At 42.8% G+C, this 20,151-nt stretch overlaps 1 long non-coding RNA gene across 2 annotated transcripts in view; it reads right to left on the reverse strand.

Moving 5' to 3' along the window:
• The window catches only part of LOC142363954 (uncharacterized), a 156,762-nt gene that overhangs the window by 96,188 nt on the left and 40,423 nt on the right, over positions 1-20,151 (reverse strand). The window lies entirely within an intron of this gene.

A 20,151-nucleotide genomic window follows, 5' to 3' on the forward strand; every position in this document is an offset into this window, starting at 1 on the left:
TCCAGCATGAGAAAAGGGAAGATGTGAAACACCATCTCTAAAAGGGTAGTGCAAGTCTGAGGCATTGCCCTAAAGATAACACTGCACGCTATTGCATATTCACTGTCTTCCAGGAATTTCACAGCAAGTCCTTATGAAAGACCTGCAACCTCAACTTGGAATTCAAAAATACCAGTTATTCTTGGCATTCAGCTCGTTCCCAGCGAGAGAGATGCTGCAGGTGAACTCCCACCCTCACTGACATCAGGAGGGCACTAATGGGATTACACAGGTGGAATCCTGACCAAAACCTGCCCCTGCAATTGCAGCGTCAGGAATTTGTCTGTCATCTCTGTCCACTCAGTTGGAATTCATCAATATCTGTTGCAGAAACAAGTAAGAAGATGCTATTTATATGATGTGCGCTTTGTAAGCTTGCATTTTAAAGTTCATGACATTAATCAAAATGAACAAAAAGGGCCAAAAGTTGCCTTTGGTTAAGATTTTATGCACCACAGCACCTTGTCCAGCTCCACTGGCACCTGCCATTGCCGTGGACTCTCTCAGAAATCTCCTCCTGAAAGGCATTTTTTCCCCTGAGTGAGACAAGCCAAGGACTGTGCACCACACCCCACCTTTGCCAGGCAATATCTACCAGGAGGGAACTTCCCTCATGTTCCACTCAAAGTTGGATGTCTACCACAGAAACAAAAACCCGGTATTAAAGGCTACAACAACACACATAGCGATCAGGAAAGCGCGTGCCTCTCGAGAGAGAAATGTGTCTGCTTGAATTAAGGTTCACTTCATAGCCAGGTCCTGTTTCATTTTATTACTAAGGCTTGAAACCAGGCGCAGAATAAAATATTTCAGTAAGCACACCTTCTGTCCTCAAAGCACTAAGCGCTTCTGGTATTTTATAGAGAGTAATTTTGTGCATCAAATGAAAAGTAGCAGCGATGAATTCAAGAGTCGATTTAAGTGTTATTGGGGGGAGGGGGGGGAGTTGTATTTTGTTTTAATGACTTGAGCTAGATAGCAAAAAGTGAATAAACTGCACCCGGTGCAACTTTTTGGTAGAGACTACTGGTTCCTAGGTGTGATTTGAAGCATAGACCCTCACCTAATATCATCCTGTGAGAACAAATACAGAGTAGGAAAGAAGAAATAAAGTTAAAAAAAAAAAAATTAAAAAGAGCCTGGGGCTTTGTTTCTGCTCTCCCCGCTCGCTAACCAGAGCAGCTAAACAGAAACAGAACCCAAAAACACAGTCCCTCTTTTCCACCTTAACAGGATTAGATATCAAAGGACACTTCGAATACCAGTCACACATGAAAACCACGCACCAATTGCTGATCTAATTAAAATACCAATGACAAAACCAATTAATTAGAAAACCAACTAAAAATTGTGAAACGAGTTATTATTAGATTACCAGTTCCAAGTACACCATCATTTAGAGTGTGTCTCTTAGAGAAATAACTTGGAATTCCAGGCAAAACAAAAAATTGCTAAAGCACCAAAGTAAAATCGAAACATTTTAACTTTTTTGACAAAAAATGTTTTGGTTGCATGGAAATATTTTTTTAATTCTATTTGCAGTTTCTGCTTTTTCATTGGATTTTGAAATGTCAGTCTTCCACAGAAGAGAAATGATAAATTTGAGATAGTTCTAATCACAGAATCACAGAATGGTAGGGGTTGGAAGGGACCTCTGTGGGTCACCCAGTCCAACCCTCCTGCCAAAGCAGGGTCACCTACAGCAAGCTGCACAGGACCTTGTCCAGGCGGGTCTTGAATATCTCCAGAGAAGAAGACTCCACAACCTCCCTGGGCAGCCTGTTCCAGTGCTCTGTCACCCTCAGAGGGAAGAAGTTCTTCCTCATGTTCAGGCGGAACTTCCTCTGCTTCAGTTTGTGCCCATTGCCCCTTGCCCTGTCACTGGGCACCACTGAAAAGAGCTTGGCCCCGTCCTCCTGACACCCACCCTTCAGACATTTATAAGCATTTATTAGGTCCCCTCGCAGCCTCCTCTTCTTCAGGCTGAACAAGCCCAGCTCCCTCAGCCTCTCCTCGTAGGGGAGATGTTCCAGTCCCCTCACCATCCTTGTAGCCCTCCGCTGGACTCTCTCCAGTAGCTCTTCATCTTTCTTGAACTGGGGAGCCCAGCACTGGACAGAGTACTGAAGATGAGGCCTCACCAGGGCAGTGTAGAGGGGAAGGAGAACCTCCCTCGTCCTGCTGGCCACACTCTTCTTGATGCACCCCAGGATCCCATTGGCCTTCTAATAAATAAGAACACACTGTACACACACATTCTAGTGTTTAACACTGACAGTTGTTTTTTACTAGAAGGTTTGCTGTTCTGCTGCTCTTGTTTTTCTTATTTCTTTTTAGAGAAGGTTTATATTCATAGCATCCTGCACCTCTGGTGCACTGAAAATACAGATAATGCTGGACCAACAAACAATTCTTCATAGCCAAGCCCCTGGATCCAAAAGGTCACCGTTCCAGACACAGGTTGAAGCCTCTTGTATCAGCAGAACATATTTGGTTTGTGTCCTCAGCCCCTCGCAGGAGACGTGAGGAGAAATGTTCAGTGAGCCAGATCGTGACATTAGCGTGCACGACCCTTGCTTTCGCTCCTCCACCATTTTGGCAGACACAGGAATAATTTTCCTCCTGTTCCAGGCTACTGGACAGCTCGGAGGCATGTGAAGTAGGACAGTGGAGCATTTCCACATTCGTAACGCACCCAAGGAAATTCTGCTCCATCCATTCTGCTCTCTGTTTCCGTAAGTCCATGAATACCAGGAAGCCCATTTTTGGAGCCCGATCACAATATACACTCACAGGCAGAGACCACCAAGGCCCCCTTCATACCTTGCTGCTAGTCCTAGCAACTTGTTGTGGTCTTAATAGTTCCTTCCACGCTCGCCAAGAGTGCCTTTGACCTCCTTGTTCCTGTTGTACCTCTTTTCCCAGCCCATCTGAATTCCCAGCCACGCAGCTGACCCCCAGACACCCCACAGCTTCTCACCCTGAGCTGTCAGCACTGCCCCAGGTAGTCAGGGCTAAGAGATTTCACAAATGCAATAAATCAGTAACATTCTACAGATGAGAAAACCAATTTTTTTTTTCATCTTCGTGTACAGGCAAACATACAAGTCCAAGTGCATGCAACCTGAGTGCCAGTAAGCAGGAGCTTTGGCAAATACAGAAGGAGTCCGGGGAGATGGGGAAATCCCCGCACCCGCCTGAACCTCTCCCCCCTGCTAAGTCCTGGGATGAGCCAAACGCAACGAGCACTGCGGTGCCTCAGGTCCCAGCTTGCTGGAGGTGAGCTTGAATCAGCTTAGATAGGGAAAAATCCCTGGCAAGGTCATTTAACAATCCAGGAGTTTTGCAGGAGGAAAACAGTGAAACAAGTATATCCTGGAAAATGACAACCCCTTTCTCTTCGTTCAATCTGCCATAGCTACACCAGCGTAGCAAGCGTGTGGAAATGCTTACGCCTGCTTACACACACTGGTTTAACATAACGTTCGCTATCTCAGAGCGGGACACGTTCTCGTTGGACTGTCCATGGTTAAATAACCAAGTTTTTGCTTTGTTTTGCTATGCTGCAAAAAAAAAAAAATGAATAAAATGAAAGAAGATCTATATTTGCTGTGCACAGCAGGGAGTAACAGCTGTACAAAGCATACGAAGGCGAGACAGTTGTCTTCCATAAGTTGAAAATTATATTGGTCTCTATCGACAAGTTTTGTTCGTTATGCACTTGGGAATATTCTCCGCTGATCCCAGTGCAGAGCTGAATCCATGAATCCAAGCAGACTCTACTACACCGACAGAAGAATCACATCCCTAACCTCAGATCCCCAGAGGTACAATCATTAACCTTCGCGACAACTTTTAAAGAGCACTTCAGAGGACAGAAAATAGCAGCTTTTGGCCTGTAATGCAGAGCTGAACAGAAAATTATATCCTTGTGACAGAATTGGATGGGATGGGCAAAGCCCTCACCCGAGCAAACGGATCTGCTTCTCCACGGAGTTCGGTGGGGGCTTAAAAGAAATTTCTGTGCTGCCCTGTTGGATTGCTATGGGTCCCACCGATTCAGACCTTTTTAGACAGCATAAGCCCTTTCCATTAGGCTAATCAAGCCCTTCTTAGCGCACACGCAAGGTCTGCATTTATCCAAATGCACCAGAGACGGGAGATTTTTAAAGCGAAATGATCGTTCCATATTAGATTTGCATCTTCTGATTTCTTTCCCATGGAGACTAAACCTTAATGCTTTCTTCCTGTTTGGAAATCAGATTTACCCATGATGCGAGTCAGACTGCAGCACTTCTGCCCGTACAGCTGCTGGAGGAGGAGGACAGGAGACCTAAACCCCTCTTCCTCAAGCCAAAGGCTTAGAGCAAAAGCAGCTGTTATTACCCCAAGTTAGAGCAGTCCAGACTAAAAATCGGTTTGATAAAGGGAACCATGGATTTTTTTTTTTTTAAGCTTTTTATGTGAAATGATTCAAGGAGATGTTCCCCTGGCTGCACAAGCACAGGGGAGCAGTGGGAAGGATTTCTCCCCTTCTGGCAGCTTGTGCTAAGTGATGGGGAGAAAACTTCACATCGTGGAAAAGGTTCCTTCCTCAGTATTTTTGACTTTTGTTGATTCCATAGTTCTGGAGATCGAGACCTACCTGACCCTGTTTTTTCAGGAACGTGCTAGGGTTGGTGGGGAAAGAAATGAATTTATTTTCCTCCTAAATTGATTAGAATTCCTAGTTAAGATATACACTCTTTAAAGTTTCCCTTAGCGTGTTAGCTACGGACTGATGGAAGGTACCTTGCTGGGAGCTGATCCTCTGCCTGAGAACCATGGGCTTGTGGAAAGACAGAGCTGCAGGAGCAAGGCTCAGCCCAGCAGCCCGGCGAGGCAGGGGAAACACCTTATCCCCAGCTGCAATGCATGCAGCTGCAGCATCACAGCCACAGCTCCCAAAGAAACTTGCCCTATCACCATCAAATATGTCACATACAGTGAATTATTACCAGCCCAAGGACATGCATACAGCTATATTCAAGTGACACAAATTCCCAGTTCTTCTAGGTTGGTATTCTCAGCCCAACCCTTTACCAAGTGCAGCTCAGACACTGCGCACAGCATCCTCCACCACCTCATGGTTTTCCTCCCTTCTCATCTTTTTTCTTTTTATTGTTCTCCACCGTCCTTCCTTCCCTCACTTTCCCCAGTGCCAATTCCAGGACAGGCTTGGCTGGTGTGCAGCAAGGGCTGCACCCGTGATATCAATGAAGTCTTTCCCGGCTTCCGTGCTCAGAGTGCCTCGGTGCCCTGTTGCTGCATTAACTTCTCTCCACACTGGGCATCATTACTAAAACCTGGTTTTATATATTATTCCCTACCCTTCCCGTTTTATCATCATGTACTGACCCATAATGAAACATGTAGGGTTAAACTGAGCAGATAAACAAAAGTCAAATAACACCAGCACTGTCCTCATCACCCTCAAACCACTACAGATCTTTATTTCTCAGAGTGAGAAGGGGGTTGGAGGTTAAACTGAGCAGATAAACAAAAGTCAAATAACACCAGCACTGTCCTCATCACCCTCAAACCACTACAGATCTTTATTTCTCAGAGTGAGAAGGGGGTTGGAGATTTGTTTTAGTTGTTAAGACATCAAAAAAATTCAAATATTTTAACACATTTTTAGATGATTACTCATCGCTCTAAACATAAACCTAGTCCCAACGATAAATATGCGAACATACACATTAAAATTGCACAGTGCAATTTTCTCATTACACGCAGCAAACATAATTCATACAATGATTGGAGACTAACTATTAAAGAAAATTATTTATTTAATTCTAACTAGCAGAGCTGTAAGTAAAAGGAGACCCCACTCACTAAATAACCTGGGAACATAATTACTTCAAACACATCCCACGGGACCTATTTCATCAACCTTCCATGACCTCAGAGGAGATAATGTAAAGAAAATGGACTGTGTGTTTTCCCACAGAAATACAGCCTTCCAGTTCCTTTCCATCTTCCTGCATCTAATTCCACTGAGTAAAGCACTCAATTTGCTCAAGATACTGAGTAATAATCCAACAAAAAGCCATCGCATGCTGCCTTATTTCTTCCTGGAGCTGGTGGATTTAGTCATTTGAACCCTTAAGGCTGAATCTTGGTGGGGAGGTAGTGAACACATTAACTTAGTGGGAGTAGCTTGGCCAAAACAGCTATCAGCATGGAAAAGTCAAGTGTTAGTAATCAGTGTCCCCACGCACACAGCGTAAAATACATCAGTAATGACTGTGTATACAATGTACAGTTGTGCATTCCTACCTGTGCACAGAAAGGAAAACCAGACATCAAGGATCAGGTCAGCGACCGAGCTTGCAAAGGGGAAACCCACACATCGCACATTGGAAAGAACAACTGCTTGGAAAGTGGGTGTTTAAACCTGGGCAGAGAACCTTTTCGTTACGGAAGTGTCCACAATTCTTCCCTGAGATCTGAGATATTACCAAATCTGAACTTGGAGAAAAAAAAGTTTGTACGATGGCTTCAGATTTTGAGAGTATCTGTGTGTGCAAATGCCAAACTGTAGAGAATTCTGCAGTCTTATATCAGCAGAGACTTTAGCTGTCTCACTGGAAATCCTTTCTGACCCAAGGCTGCCCTAAAGGTAAGAAATCAGTGCCGCATCCGCACCGGACTGCAGATAAGAACAAAGTCTGTGTTATTGCTGCGTCTCCCTGCTTTGGGGTACCCCACTGCTATGCTGGGGTGCAGAACAACAGCTGACAAAACCTCCTGTTGGACTTCTACCTGAAAATTACATTCTTCTGAGAGCATCTGAGCTAGGATCATCACCACCGTGAATGACCTGGCAGGAATGCAGGAGCCACTCAGCGCTTGCAGAGGCCAAATAAAGCGCACTAAACCAACACGCACCGGCGCACGACACCTCACCAGCGTGAACATCCACGGCGCGAGGAGTTACCCCAAGAAAATACAGGCTCTTCTTGTAACTGCCCGTGAACTTCCAAAGGAAACTTCTGCGTCGAGGATTTAGCGGGACGCGGTGCCGCTGCGCTCTGCGGCACTGGCTGGCTGTGACCATACAGCAAATCTCCGGGTTTGATCCTCCAAGGCTCGGCGCTATTTTTAGCTGCCATCAGCGGGGAGAACCCGCGGAGCAGCTCACCACCTGGCAAGCGACACAGCACCGGCGGCCGTACAGGCACAGGAGAAGAGACAAAGGGAATTAAGCAGATTTTAAACCTCAAATTCTAATAAGCAGCTGCTCACATTTGCACTGGCACAGTGATGTTTCACCTCGCGATGCCAGCGGTGTTGGGGACGGGGTTCCTTTGATCAACCTAACGGTGCAGAACTGTAGGAGCACAGCGGCTGTGCAACTTGATGTCATGCAGCAAGCTGGCTCCCCTTCATCAACTCGGTTGTTTCCCCTTTATCAGATTGATTTAAGACTGAAATTTGATTTTCATTTCAATTTCACGTTTTAATTTTCAAGAACTGTCAGATTTCCATTATCTTCAGAATATCAAATATGATTCTTTATTCATGCAGTCCTGTTTTAATCAAAGACAAATAAGGAATATCCAGGAATCTGTTCTTACTCTTAAATTTAAAGGACCAGAAAAGCATTAAGTATGTGGGAAAAGCGAAAGCTCAGGTAAAGGAGGAAGATTAGAAGGAAAATGTGTTTATATTCCCTAATCCAGTGACTGGCTGAGTAGATTTTCAATACAAGGACACACAAAGCGGATTTACGTGCTGAATATCCCATTGAAAAGAAATCCTACACTTGTGTTCTAAGTAAAAAAGCTAGCTACAAGGAAACCGAATGTTATTGCGCGTTTTAAAAGATACCAAGGGGCATTGCCAGTGTGGGAAACCTAAACCTTTGGTCTGTGCCTTGGTAGTCAGAACAAATAAACTGTAAACAGGCACGGCTGTCATCATCTCATCACAAAAACAATTCAGGTTCAGCAGCAAGCGTGGGAGAGCGGGAGCGAGGTGAAAGTCTCACAGCTGGAAGCCCAGATGTTAAGGGACCTCCGTGCGTGGTGCGCGGTGTAAAAACGGAGAGAAAAAGTTAAAACCACCCTGCACCAAATGGAGTGCTTCAGGACAATTTTGAAGATGCGATGGTAGAACTATAGAAAGCAACTCCGACACCCCAAGAGCAGCAGGAGCAAATACAGATGCGCAGTTAAGATTTAGCGTATTGCTTTTAAAAGGTCAAGGTCCAGTTTTAGCTCTCCTGTAGCCTTCCGCTCTACTTTCAGGTAATGGATGGGTTCACTCTGTGTCTTTGTTCTTCCTCTGTAAAATGGAGTCAATAACATTTTCTTCTCCCAGGTGGTGTCGGTCTTACCTGGACATCAGTGCAAGCTTGTGCCGTGCTATCCACCTATACAGTAGAAAGCCTGCTTTCTGAGCAACAGATACATGGAATAAGGTACTGGTTAAAGAGGAACAAACTTCAAATATTAAAATTAGAATGATTATCCCACTGGGGCCAGCTGGAACCACCGTTTATTGTGTCTGGAAAATCTCAGTCGGAACACACGGCCTGAAAAATGCGACGGTTTATATGTTTAAATAGATGGATTCTCAGTTCCTGAAGAGGTAGCTGAGGAAACCAACATGGAAATCTAACCTTTAAACTTCTCTACTTTGGAGGACGATGTTTTCCAAATGGGCTTCAACTCGACTCCTTCATAGGCATGTACAAAACTGCTCACTTGTGCATATTAAATTGGATTTGGGTGTCATACATGCTATTTGCAGGACAGGATTTCGAGTTTTCTTTGGAAGACTTCCGTTTGAAAAAGAAGATAAGCAGGAAAGAAGCAAAGGAATAGGTTTTTTTCGATGCATTAGTACCTGCAGCAATTTTTGTTTCAGTACAAATAAAAAGCAAACTAGAGCAGCTCACTGATGCAGAAGTGTACAGGTAAATGTCAGTGCAAATACAATACAAATCTCTCCTAATATCATTTGATGTGGAAAAAAATACTGATTTTTCTGGCCTTTAACTTCATACAGGTCTGTGATTTTTGTGCTGATGTTTGACTCAGGGAACTGAGAGAGAAGACAGCTGCGTTTAGAGAGGGTTAATAGACTCACCATAGAGAATGCAGACAGATGCTGCCAAAACCATAATAGATGCAGATCACTTAAAATTTGATAGGATCACTTAAGACCAAAGACAATATACCCCAAAGACAGCTCAGTGTTTGCCAAGTAAACAAAATAATAATAGATTAAGGCATGTCAGCATAACCCAGGCAGAAATGTGGTTTAAGGGATGCGGTGACAGCTATCCGCCCAGAGAAACAACTGTTTTCTTTCGAGGTTTGTTTTTGTTACCATCAAACAGCCACGGAAAGGGACACGAAGCACCTGTGAGTGGGAGGTTCAAGACGAGCTCATGGAGGTGCCCCAGTTGATAACGTACTGGGGGACTTTCCAGGTGCTATCAGAAAGACCATGTCTACAATGCTAGGGTGCTACTGCCTTCCAAGAAATGGCTTGTTTCCACAATTACAGATCCTATCAAAATTACTAACAAAATGAGAAGGAAGATAGCAAAAATCATCAGATTCTTCAGGAAATATCACTAGAGTAATAAACCACAAAAAAGCATTGGGCATCCAGCGAGCTAAAGTGCCACCTTGCTCTTTAACTCTGTCCCTGTGGACAACATACAACAAAAATGCTATTTAGTGAATTTGTATCTTGACTTACGTTTTGGGGAAGTCACTTTTTCTTCTTGCTCAATGATCATTGACTTAAAAGGAAGATTAGCCTAGCCCCCAGGCACACCCCAGTAAGCCAGGTCTGCGGTCAAAGCCTGCAGACAGCTTTGATAACATCCCCGGCTCTGGAGGTTGGGAAACCCTCTTGGTATTTGCCTTCTTGGTTTTTCACACCTTGTCACTTCTGGAAGAGCCTCCTCATTTCACAGATGGGCATGTCCTAATAGGGTTTGTCTCCATCCAAATTACTCCAGCAATTAATTTCACACCTAAGCAGCTTGGGTAAGAACAAGTTGTTCCCAGCCCCGCTGAGACCCACATCTGCATTTATGTCCTTCGCTGAGGCACACGCAGATGTCCTGGGGGTCATGGCCACTGTGAACTTGGCTGAAGCTAGGAGGCCACAGTTCAAGAGGCAGCAGAGACGCCTCCCTTGCCCTGGGCTGCCCATGTTGGCGCAAAGTCAGTTATATTCTCCATACGCCCTTTTTATCCCCTTTCTAAATGACGGAGAGTGAAAACACACCTTCCATGAACATAACTTGGTACAAGATCTCTCTTCAAAACTTTTCAAACCAGAATGAGCTTCTCAAGGAAGCTTCTCTGAGTTAATTATAGGACAACATAAGAATGGGTTAGTTAAACAGCATTACAACTCTAGATGGACAGTTTCTTTCAGAATTAGGTCAGTCTATTTAATTAAGCTTAATTCACTTCCAAGGAAAATATTATTTCAAGGAGCAATGACTGATATAAAATACAACTCTCCATCAAAAAGCAAATATAATTATACAATATAAGGAGAAAAAGAAAGAAGAAATACAACCAGATTTTAATGTCAGCTGTTACTGAATAAAACCTGAACTTCTGACAAATGTAAGAAAAAAATCTAACAAAATAATTATAAATATTTAAATTATATTATCTATCCAGAATCAGACTTTCAGGTGCTGTGTTGATTTCAGATGTTTTGTCACATCTGTATGATTGTTGCTTTACATAAATACTTCCGAATGAGAATTTACTGTGTAATTTGTCTATCTGCTGCTCGTAAAGCTGAGACTTCCCTTCCAGGTGGCAGGACAGGGAGAAGGAAAACCATTTTCACCAGGTGTACAAATCACTGAAATACCCATTTATTACTCTGGTCTGAACTGAACACTCTAATGTGAAGGAAATCTGAATTTGCCATGGAAAATCATCCTGTGTTCTCTCAGCTGCTTCCCTTTGGGAGAAATTCTGGCCACACTGAAGGTATTGGCAAAGCTGCCTTTAACTTCAGCACAGCCAGAATTTCAGCCTCTACATCCAAACCTGAAGCTCTCAACTACATAGAATGACCTAGACTTATAAAACTTGAATGATTGTTATTTATTTTTAATGCTTTTAACTTCAGTCATTTTTTCAATGTATGTTGATTCAAAACCTGAAATTTCTAACTAATGGCCTACTTACTCTCTATGTTTATTTATGTAAACATAAATCCTCTATTTTTCCATTCAAAGACTGCACTTATTTTTCCAGTAACAGCTTCTCCTATACCTTTTCGTAGAAAATAACAATCCAGTAAAGAGAAAACAGAAAAACATTATGCTGAAAATAACTTCCATCTCTCCATAGAAAATTTAAATCAATTTGATGCTTCACCTGGAGTAAAGTCAGAAGTCTCATTTCATGACATATGGCAAAAGCACCTCCAACGCAGCTGGGAGCACCCATTCTCACATGACAAATCTGCGTAACAGGCTTTGAAAGGGAGCAAACACATGTCTGAATCGGGGAAATCACAGCTCCTGACCTGGAAGAAGGTGCACAGCTCCACAAACTCAATAACCCTACAGTCCTCTGTCAGGGGAAAACCTGGGCCCATCGGAGACATTCGTGGGCTCCAAGGACAACCTCTAATTCAAGTGCAAGAGCAGAGCAAGTCCCGTGAAAGAAAAGCAGCTAGATCTGTATGAAACGGAGGGCACAGGGTACACAGCAAGAAACTTGGTATTTTTAGTGGATAATCAGATATATCCATCAATTCTCTCCACGTTTGGCAATAAACAACATCCACCGTACTTTTTGCAGTCACACCATACACCATTTCTCATCTAAAGATCTCACAGCAAGATACAAACATCGCTTAGACCTTTGGGTGTAAAGTCATGTTATTTTCCGTTTATAGACAAACCGAGGCACAGAAGTACACGTCACAGCTCGCCAAGGCATTGCTGTTTTCAAAAGCATTACACACCCCATGATTTAATTACAATAATCAAGTTTCCTCTCCTCCAGTCACGGGTTGCAGCTCTGCACCGCGTTGCTTTGCCAAAAGCAGACCTCCCTGTCCAGCCGCGGGGATGATGCCCTCGGGGCTGGGTTCACTGCAGCTGCCGACTCTGTCCCCCTGCACGTAGATGCATGTTTGCTGGGTCGGACCATGCAGATTTTATGGCACTTACCTGTGACTACACCATTTCGTATTTTGTTTAAGAGCATAATTGCTTGTTCTGGGGAAAAGATCATGTCTTTCTGTGCCGTGAGAGCCACAGGGACAAGGCAAGGTGCACAGCTGAGATTTCCTTTAATTCTTATAAACTGAATCCACATAAAGCCAAATCTAATAACCTTGCAATGAAAACCTGATCCTTGCCATTTTACCTCAAATAGGAATCCTGAAGATAAAAAGGCTAGGATTTTCTAATTTCCTTGTAAATAAAATATGTGGTAAGTAGAAGCTTTGGCTTTAGGGTTTTCTTTTTTTTTTTTTTTTTTTTAACGCTATCCTATATATAAACTGCTATGAATACACAAATGTAGAACAAGATCAAATCTTTCAAACATAACACTGAAATCATAACAATTTCCGTGTTCCGAGCCTGTTCTTATTAAATCAGTGCAGTCCTAATTTTCCTATATCAAGGTATACCAACCTCTGCTAAAGCAACTGACAGGGCCAAACCCAGCTCCACAAATAACTGTCTTTCTGAACAAGATAATTCTCATAATCATGTCAGCTTAAACACGGGGAAAGTCCTATCAGAAATACTTGTCTCAAATTCCACCCTTACTTAGAAAGACAGAAATTATCCCCCCAAAAAACAGAAGGCAATAGGAATTGGCCTAAAGCAGCCAAACTGAAAACTGAGTGAGGACCTCGGGGTTTGAACTGCTGGCAGGCACTTTAATTTGCAGACTGTGTAAAACATGTAGGGGAGCCAGGATTCCACCCACAGGAGAATATTAAAAAGTTTCCCTTTTATTATTATGCCTGTCTGTATTGCGGTTTAAAATCCACATAGGGATTGCCAGAGCTTGTTAGCTGGCTTTAATAGTTGCATTAATAAATCCTATAAACTAATTGTGTAGTGACTAAGTTAATTACATTCAAATGAGATAGTATATTTCTCTACAAATATGATAAAGAATTTATAAAGAGATATGCTCCTGTCTGGGAGCCCAAAAATAATATCCAGCCAGCAACCCAAATCCTGCTGTAATATGTGATTAAATTGATGGCTGTGGGGATAAGCAAACTGCAGCAAAGGCAAGAGATCACGAGGAAATATTAAACTGAATTATTTACACAACAAAATAATGAATGAAAGCAGGGCACAGAGCTTTCCACACGGCCAGCAGTTTAACTTCCAGCCAAAAGGTGGGAATCTGATCCTAAACCCCCACTATTTTTTTTAACGGGCAAGGACAAGTATATGACCCTATGTAATAAGAACCATTTTTTCCATTGGTCTTATAAGCAGACCGTGAACTTTAGCTCCCATCAAACAGAGGTGATGGTTTTTGTGCCAAGCAAAGAAAGCCACTTTGGAGCTGAAGGTAACTTATAGGTCCCACCCTGCCCTGCAAGCACCTGCTGGCCCCAGCATCACCCTCCTGGGCCTCCTCCTCTGCTAGAACATATTATTTCTGCCAGACAGCGAGTCCCAAGCACTCCTCCTCTCACAGGTGGAAGTTCTGGGTTACTTTGGGCCAGCGGTTGTGTTAAAAGACCTCAGCTAACAAGCTAGCAGCAAGCAAAGGCACAAAGTAGTTCCAGGGCACAAGGGTGTTCTACCTCCTCGTTATTGAACCCAATCATCTTGCCCTAAATTTAATAGAGAAGCTAGTCCTGGCAGAGCGGTTGTCATCACCAAAGTCTCACTCCAGACCCTACTAAAGGTGATACAAAAATTCATGGGCACTTTGGTAAACCAAGGCAGGGCTCAGGCTGTCTTGGGCTGGGGGGTGAAACAACAGCCCCTTGCTGAGCCCAGCATCCATGAGGAAGGGTAGAAGCAACCTCGGAGCTGCTAACCAGAGGGTGAAGCTGCAAAATGTTCGCTGCAGATGGGGTGAGTCTCTCAATCAGACACTCTGCATGAATGGAACACCAAATTTAAAAATATAGGCAAGACAAAAACTGGGTTGTTGGAAAGAGAAGCCCAAACTTCAGCCCTTGAATGTGTAATTCAGTTCATAAGTAAGCTGATTTCAAGACTGCTGACTATCCAACTAATAGGAGCTAGCTGGGGCTTAGCATTGAGAAAATCAGGTCTTGTATTTAAGAGACTGGCTACAGATTTAGGAGACTGATTTTGGCTTCTATTTTTGAAAAATATTGGCTGGAAAGACTTTCGTGTCATGCTCTACTTGCACAGGACTATTCATAAAATCAATGCCAAAATTCAAGGTTTTAAACTCTGTATGCCAATACTCATGTAAGCACACCTAAGGATATGAGAGACAGATGGAGCAGCAACCGAGGTGGTTGCGGTTTTGTGGAACATGGACCACCTTACCCTGGGTGCCGATACTGACAACAGCAGTTGGGGCCCTCAGGCAGCGTTGTCACCTCTGCAACTGTCCCCCAAAGAAGTGTTGTCTAACGTCATTGCTCATTAGCCCTCCCTTTTTGGATATGGAATAAAAAAATTCAATAAAAAGTAATTATAAAAGAATCATTCAGCTATTTAGGATGTGAGCAAAGCCTGCTTCCAAGCACACATCTGGTAAATCAAGTTTGAGTTCAGACATCGGAGTGGATAAAACCCCAGAAAAATGCATGAAATGAAAACGCTGACAAACCCCTTACTCCAGCAGTATGAATGGGGTTGCTATAATGATAGAAAACTATTGATTGTCAACTACTGTCTCGTTCAATTGATCAGGTCCTGCAAATCTCAGATAACACTCATGTCTTTAGAAGCCACTATTGTGCTCTCAGTGGCTATGACTGATTGCCGCGCTATCAGAGCTTTGATTGTCTGATAGTACAAGTGTTGGGGAGCTTTACTATTGATTTGTAGATAAAAATGTTCTGATACCTTGGGACCCGTCAGTGAAATTCTTTGGATGGAAAATAGCATTGTACTTTAACGGTAGGTCATTTGCTAATGAAGCTAATTTACAAAGAACTTTGCTGGGGAAGAGCCATTACGCACACCTACTGATCTGCCACCAGGCAGGTGGCAAAACCTACTGAAGGGCCAGGTCACCATGCTCCACCTGAGCTAACAGCTCCTTGAACAGACTTGCATATGTCTAACTTTAAGGTTAGATTTACTCTTAGCTGATGAACCTATGAAAGCCACTGTAACATTTGGACTAATGATGCAGGTGCTTCTCAAGAAGAGACCTACAGCAGTGAGGTCAGACCACGACAGCTTCTACAAAGCAGCGGTACGGTGCTGTACATTGCTGTGCACCTTCCTTTCAAGCCCTTCCTATGCCTGACCCCTGGTGGGACTTCACTGTTGATACACTAGCCGTTTCATCAAAAAGTGCTATCAAATCTACATCTCCAAGCCCATAAATAAAATTATTTTCTTAGTCAGGTTGTGTTGGCTTTGCTTAAAAACAATCCTCCTCTGAAGGCCACTGGCAGTGTTAGTCTAATTATACTGCTTATTCATCTCTAGCACTTAAGGATGAAGAAATTAAGCCTTATTAGTTGATAACATTTTTATTTAGTTTTTTTTTTTAAGGTGATTGAAACTACAGCTCTGCCTGGGATGCGTTCAGTTCAGCTGTAGCTCTACGTGGCAGTCACGCACAACGTCAGCTGCTGGGCGCCAAGTCTCCCAGCAGAAGCCTCAATTCAGAATCGCAGAGCCCAGTGTCCATTTCAGATGCTACCTTTTCCATCACATTGCAGTTATAAGCACAAACTGGGACTACTTCCATACTCTTATGATAAACTTTGTGTAATAGCTGTGAATTATATCCTTCTTTAGGAAAAGCTCCTTTTTTAAAAAAAAAAATTTAACCCATTTGTGGACTATTCCACTGCTGTTAAGATTTTCAGAATTCACATTCACCCGCTACAAGTTCAAAAATTCCCAAACTTGCCACATTAACAAACCTATATATCCAAGGAAACTTTATGTAAGAATTTAAACCAATCTGAAGATATTTTTCATTCCATAGCACCCAAACTCAAAGAGCCAATAAATACGTTTCTAAAGCATGAAGACATATTCACGCATCATTATTGAACTGGACAATTTGAGATTTTAAAAGAATAGCTGGTAAGTGGAGATGACCTTTGTCAGGTTGCCAAAAATGTCTTTTTGGAAAAATATACTTTTATGTTGCAACGTGGGTTTCTTTATGTGAAAAATGCACTTCATATACAATGAGATGTAAGACCAGAGCATAGAAAGGAGGTCAATGTGAAGGACTCCTGGTGACGTGAGCAAGGGCTCTCTCCAGGAGAGGACATGTTCAGGGGTACCCGTCCCTGGGTTTGGATGTCCCTCCCTCAATGCAGATCACATGAACTATTTTTAAACTGCTCATGCTAAAGCGTATGTCCTCTGCTTGAACTGAAAGTAAAGACCTGAAGAGCTGTGATGCATCTTGGCTTCATTAATGGCTGAGAGCATCTCTCTCCAGCCTGCCTTGAGCTATTTTCTTCGTAGAGAAGAGCCATCTCCTGTCGTCCCACTTTGGCAAGAGAAAATTTGGGTCATGCGGAGCGGCTCTCGCTACTCCATTTAAATTACAAGAATAAAGACAGAAAAATTGTACTTTCCTGTAGACACATTGCTTTTAGCTTTACCAGCTTATGGCAGCTGTTGAGCACAGGTTTGTTTAGAGAAAACACAATATGGCCAGGGTGTGGGAAAATTCAGTAGTTCTGGAATTTGTTGATTATAACCCATGAAAACTTCTGATATTTCTAAGCAAATATGCCACATTAGGAAAAGCAAAAATATTTTCTCAATGACATTTTTTTCCTGGAAAAGAGGAGGACTAGCACCATGTTTAGTAAGGCTCGTAGATCCACCTAGTTTCTAAGCCAACACAATATGGCTTCTCTTGACAAAAAGACAACTGTAAAGTTTGAAAAGAAACATGACATTGCTTGGTTTTTACATTAATGCTGTTAAAAGGCTTGGCAGAGGTTTAGATTGCGATGACAAGGTGATCCTGTCAGCTTTGTCTGAGGTTTTGTTCTGGATTTGGGTCGATTACAACCAGCCAGTTCCTGATTGCAAAATGGCAAAGCCTTTAATGTTCCTGATCTTTAGGATCACCTTGGGACAGGACCTGTGCTGACAGCAGGAACAGAGGGCTCATCCTGCGCAGTTGACACTGCTTGCCCTTAAAATGAGCAACAGCAATAAACAGAAGATCACCCCCCAGGAGGAGAGCCTGCTCTGTAGCGATCCCCATTCTCTCGCTCATCCTCTGCTGTCCTCCTCTTCGATCTGGCCACACAATCTTGTATTAAAGCTCGATAATATTTGCGCCTATTTTCATCTTTGAGGTGAATGACTTCAGTTTCACTTGTTCCCCTCCTCTGGAGGAGAATTTTCCCATAAACAGGTGACTTTTGGACTCATGATTTGTAAAAGTGTTTTCAGGATCCCAGAGGATGTTTTGGATGATAAAACAAAAGCGATGGTTCAAAAAGGAAAGCCCTCAAATAGGGGAGGCCTCACCGTCCATTATTTCAGTCTTGAACCTTTTAAAGCAAAGGAGCATTTAATTCAAAGACACCAAGGGCTTTTCTTTTTTTTTCAATATTGCTAAAGTGGTCTGCTACCTTTATCAATAAAACAAATATCCAGAATATAAAGGCAGTTAAAAACCCCACTCTGTTAGCAAAATCCACAAAAATAGCCTTAACTGTGAGTTCCTGCTTTTACTGTAGAAAAGAGACATCTCTCTGCAGGTACCCCCCACCCCCTCACTTACATGACCTCTGGAAAAGTTTAAAACAAATTGCAAGGAACTGAGAGCTTAAGGATACCTCTCTGCTTCTATGAAGTTAGGAATATTGACTAAAACTAGAGGGTATCTTCTTTTCCTGTCCTTTCAGAGAAGTTAAGAAAAAAAAATTTAGCTGTTGTGCTTCTGACAAATGTTTGTGCCAAATTTAGTCCTAGAGTAAGTGTAGAAGGAATTTTATACAGTGCACAGAAGCGTAAAGCAAAGATGTTAGATTTTGCTCAATTTAGCTGTTTACTGCATTTCCTTGGACTTCGGTAGAGAAGTGCTTAAGTCCAGAAGATGGATTAAATGCACATTACTGGGTGACCAAAGCCACATCTTCACAAGTCAGATAGATCGCTTCTTAATTCATGTTAGCTACAGGATCTGCAGACTCGCAACAGGCAAGAAACCCCTGTGAAAGACAGACACCAACAGACTGAGATGTGCTCTGCCTTGATGCTGCGTTCTCTCCAAGGAGCCATAGCCATCGCCGCTCCCGGACCCTACTGCAAAATCCTGGACTTTTCCCTACAGAAAGGCAAGGCTCATGTCTCAGGACTGCTGCAAATTGTCATCAGCAGATCGCAAAAACATTTCTGGAAAAATTGTCTCTATTTACAGCATGCGTATGTAAGGGAAATTATATACAAAGAAACAGAAAAGCTTTGCTATTTATTTCCAGTTAGTTGGAATTCAGGCACATTCCCTGTAAGAAGGCCTTTTCCACAAAGCCCTTCAGAGTTTAAGCTGGTATGCTCTGTGATATTCCAGCTGTCAAACCAGATCTCCATCAACTTTTTCTTCCTTACTCTTGACCTGAGTTTCTCTAAGAACACTGTTTTAAATTAGATCCCATGAGAGATATGACAGCAAATTCTTAGTTTCATGATGGTTACAGAAGCTGCCATTGTTTTCTCATCATTCTAGGGATGTTTGAGGCATTGAAGGAGAGGAACCATTTGTTAGTTCTCTTGTTTTCTGCTTTCTGCTCACAAAAGGAAACATAGCTGGAAATTTATCGACACCCTTGAAGAATAGTGCACTGCTTGCTTTTGCAAGAATTAATTTATCCTATTACACTAAGACATCATCACACATTTGGAATCTGACTCCATGCCTAGTTGCACTGATTTTGTGCCGTGGAGATATCACTTTCCAGTGTTGCAGAGGAAGGAAGTGATACTCAGGATTTCTTTTGTAGATGATATCCTTCCATATAATAATTCTGAGGATGTGTCATTAGTTTGTGTCATATAGGAAGAAAATGACTGAGGAGGAAACTTTTGTTCCATGATGCCGTATTTCAGTCATTTAGTCTTAGTGGTTTTGTGCAGCTAGGAATGAAAGATGTAACTTCAGGCTTGTTATTGCTGGGGACATATACACACTAAAGCAAGAAAGAAGAGCAGAAAAACCACAAATCTGCAGCAGTGGGAGCAGAACTTAGGATCTACCTATTTAAGGCTCCTAAATAAGCAGACAAGTACTCACAGAGGCCCAGGACTAATTCTGATTTTTTTCCTGCCCCTTTGACCCAGACAGAACATTATTAAATGGAAATCTCTCCTTCCCTCATCCATTATTCTCAACTGTAGGATTTTCCACACAAATAATTGTATACCCTTAAATATCTTCTTTTTACTGTTCTTCTCCACTCTGCCTATGCTCTACAATAACCACTTGCTGAATTTCGTGCTTTTATCTTATCCTTTTATGTGTTTTAGGGAGTCTGGCTCACCTCTGCAAAGAGGAGGAAAACCTTTGGATTCAGCAGCAGGAATCCAGCCCGATGCAGGACGGTGGGGACCGACCTCTGCTGAAGTCATTTTGCCCGTTTCTTCACTGCCCAAGACTCACACTCTCTGTCAAACCATGACCTGGGGCAATTTCACCCAGTCTGCAGACCCTTCACTCTTACTGGGACACTTGACTCCTGGCTAGAGAACTGTTCTGGTCAAGCATAACACTGTGAGCATGATATTTTGCAGCAAAAAAAAACCCAGCGAAGACCCAGTTATCCCAGCAAGACTGTTTACAGAACTGACATAAATAATGACAGCGCCCAGAGCACTCTTTGGTTGACATTAAGTGTGGCTACAGCAGGAGCTTGTCATAACTGAACAAGAAGGATGCG

Source organism: Opisthocomus hoazin, chromosome 22 (genome assembly GCF_030867145.1).
Source record: "Opisthocomus hoazin isolate bOpiHoa1 chromosome 22, bOpiHoa1.hap1, whole genome shotgun sequence".
Taxonomy (NCBI): Eukaryota; Metazoa; Chordata; class Aves; order Opisthocomiformes; family Opisthocomidae; genus Opisthocomus; species Opisthocomus hoazin.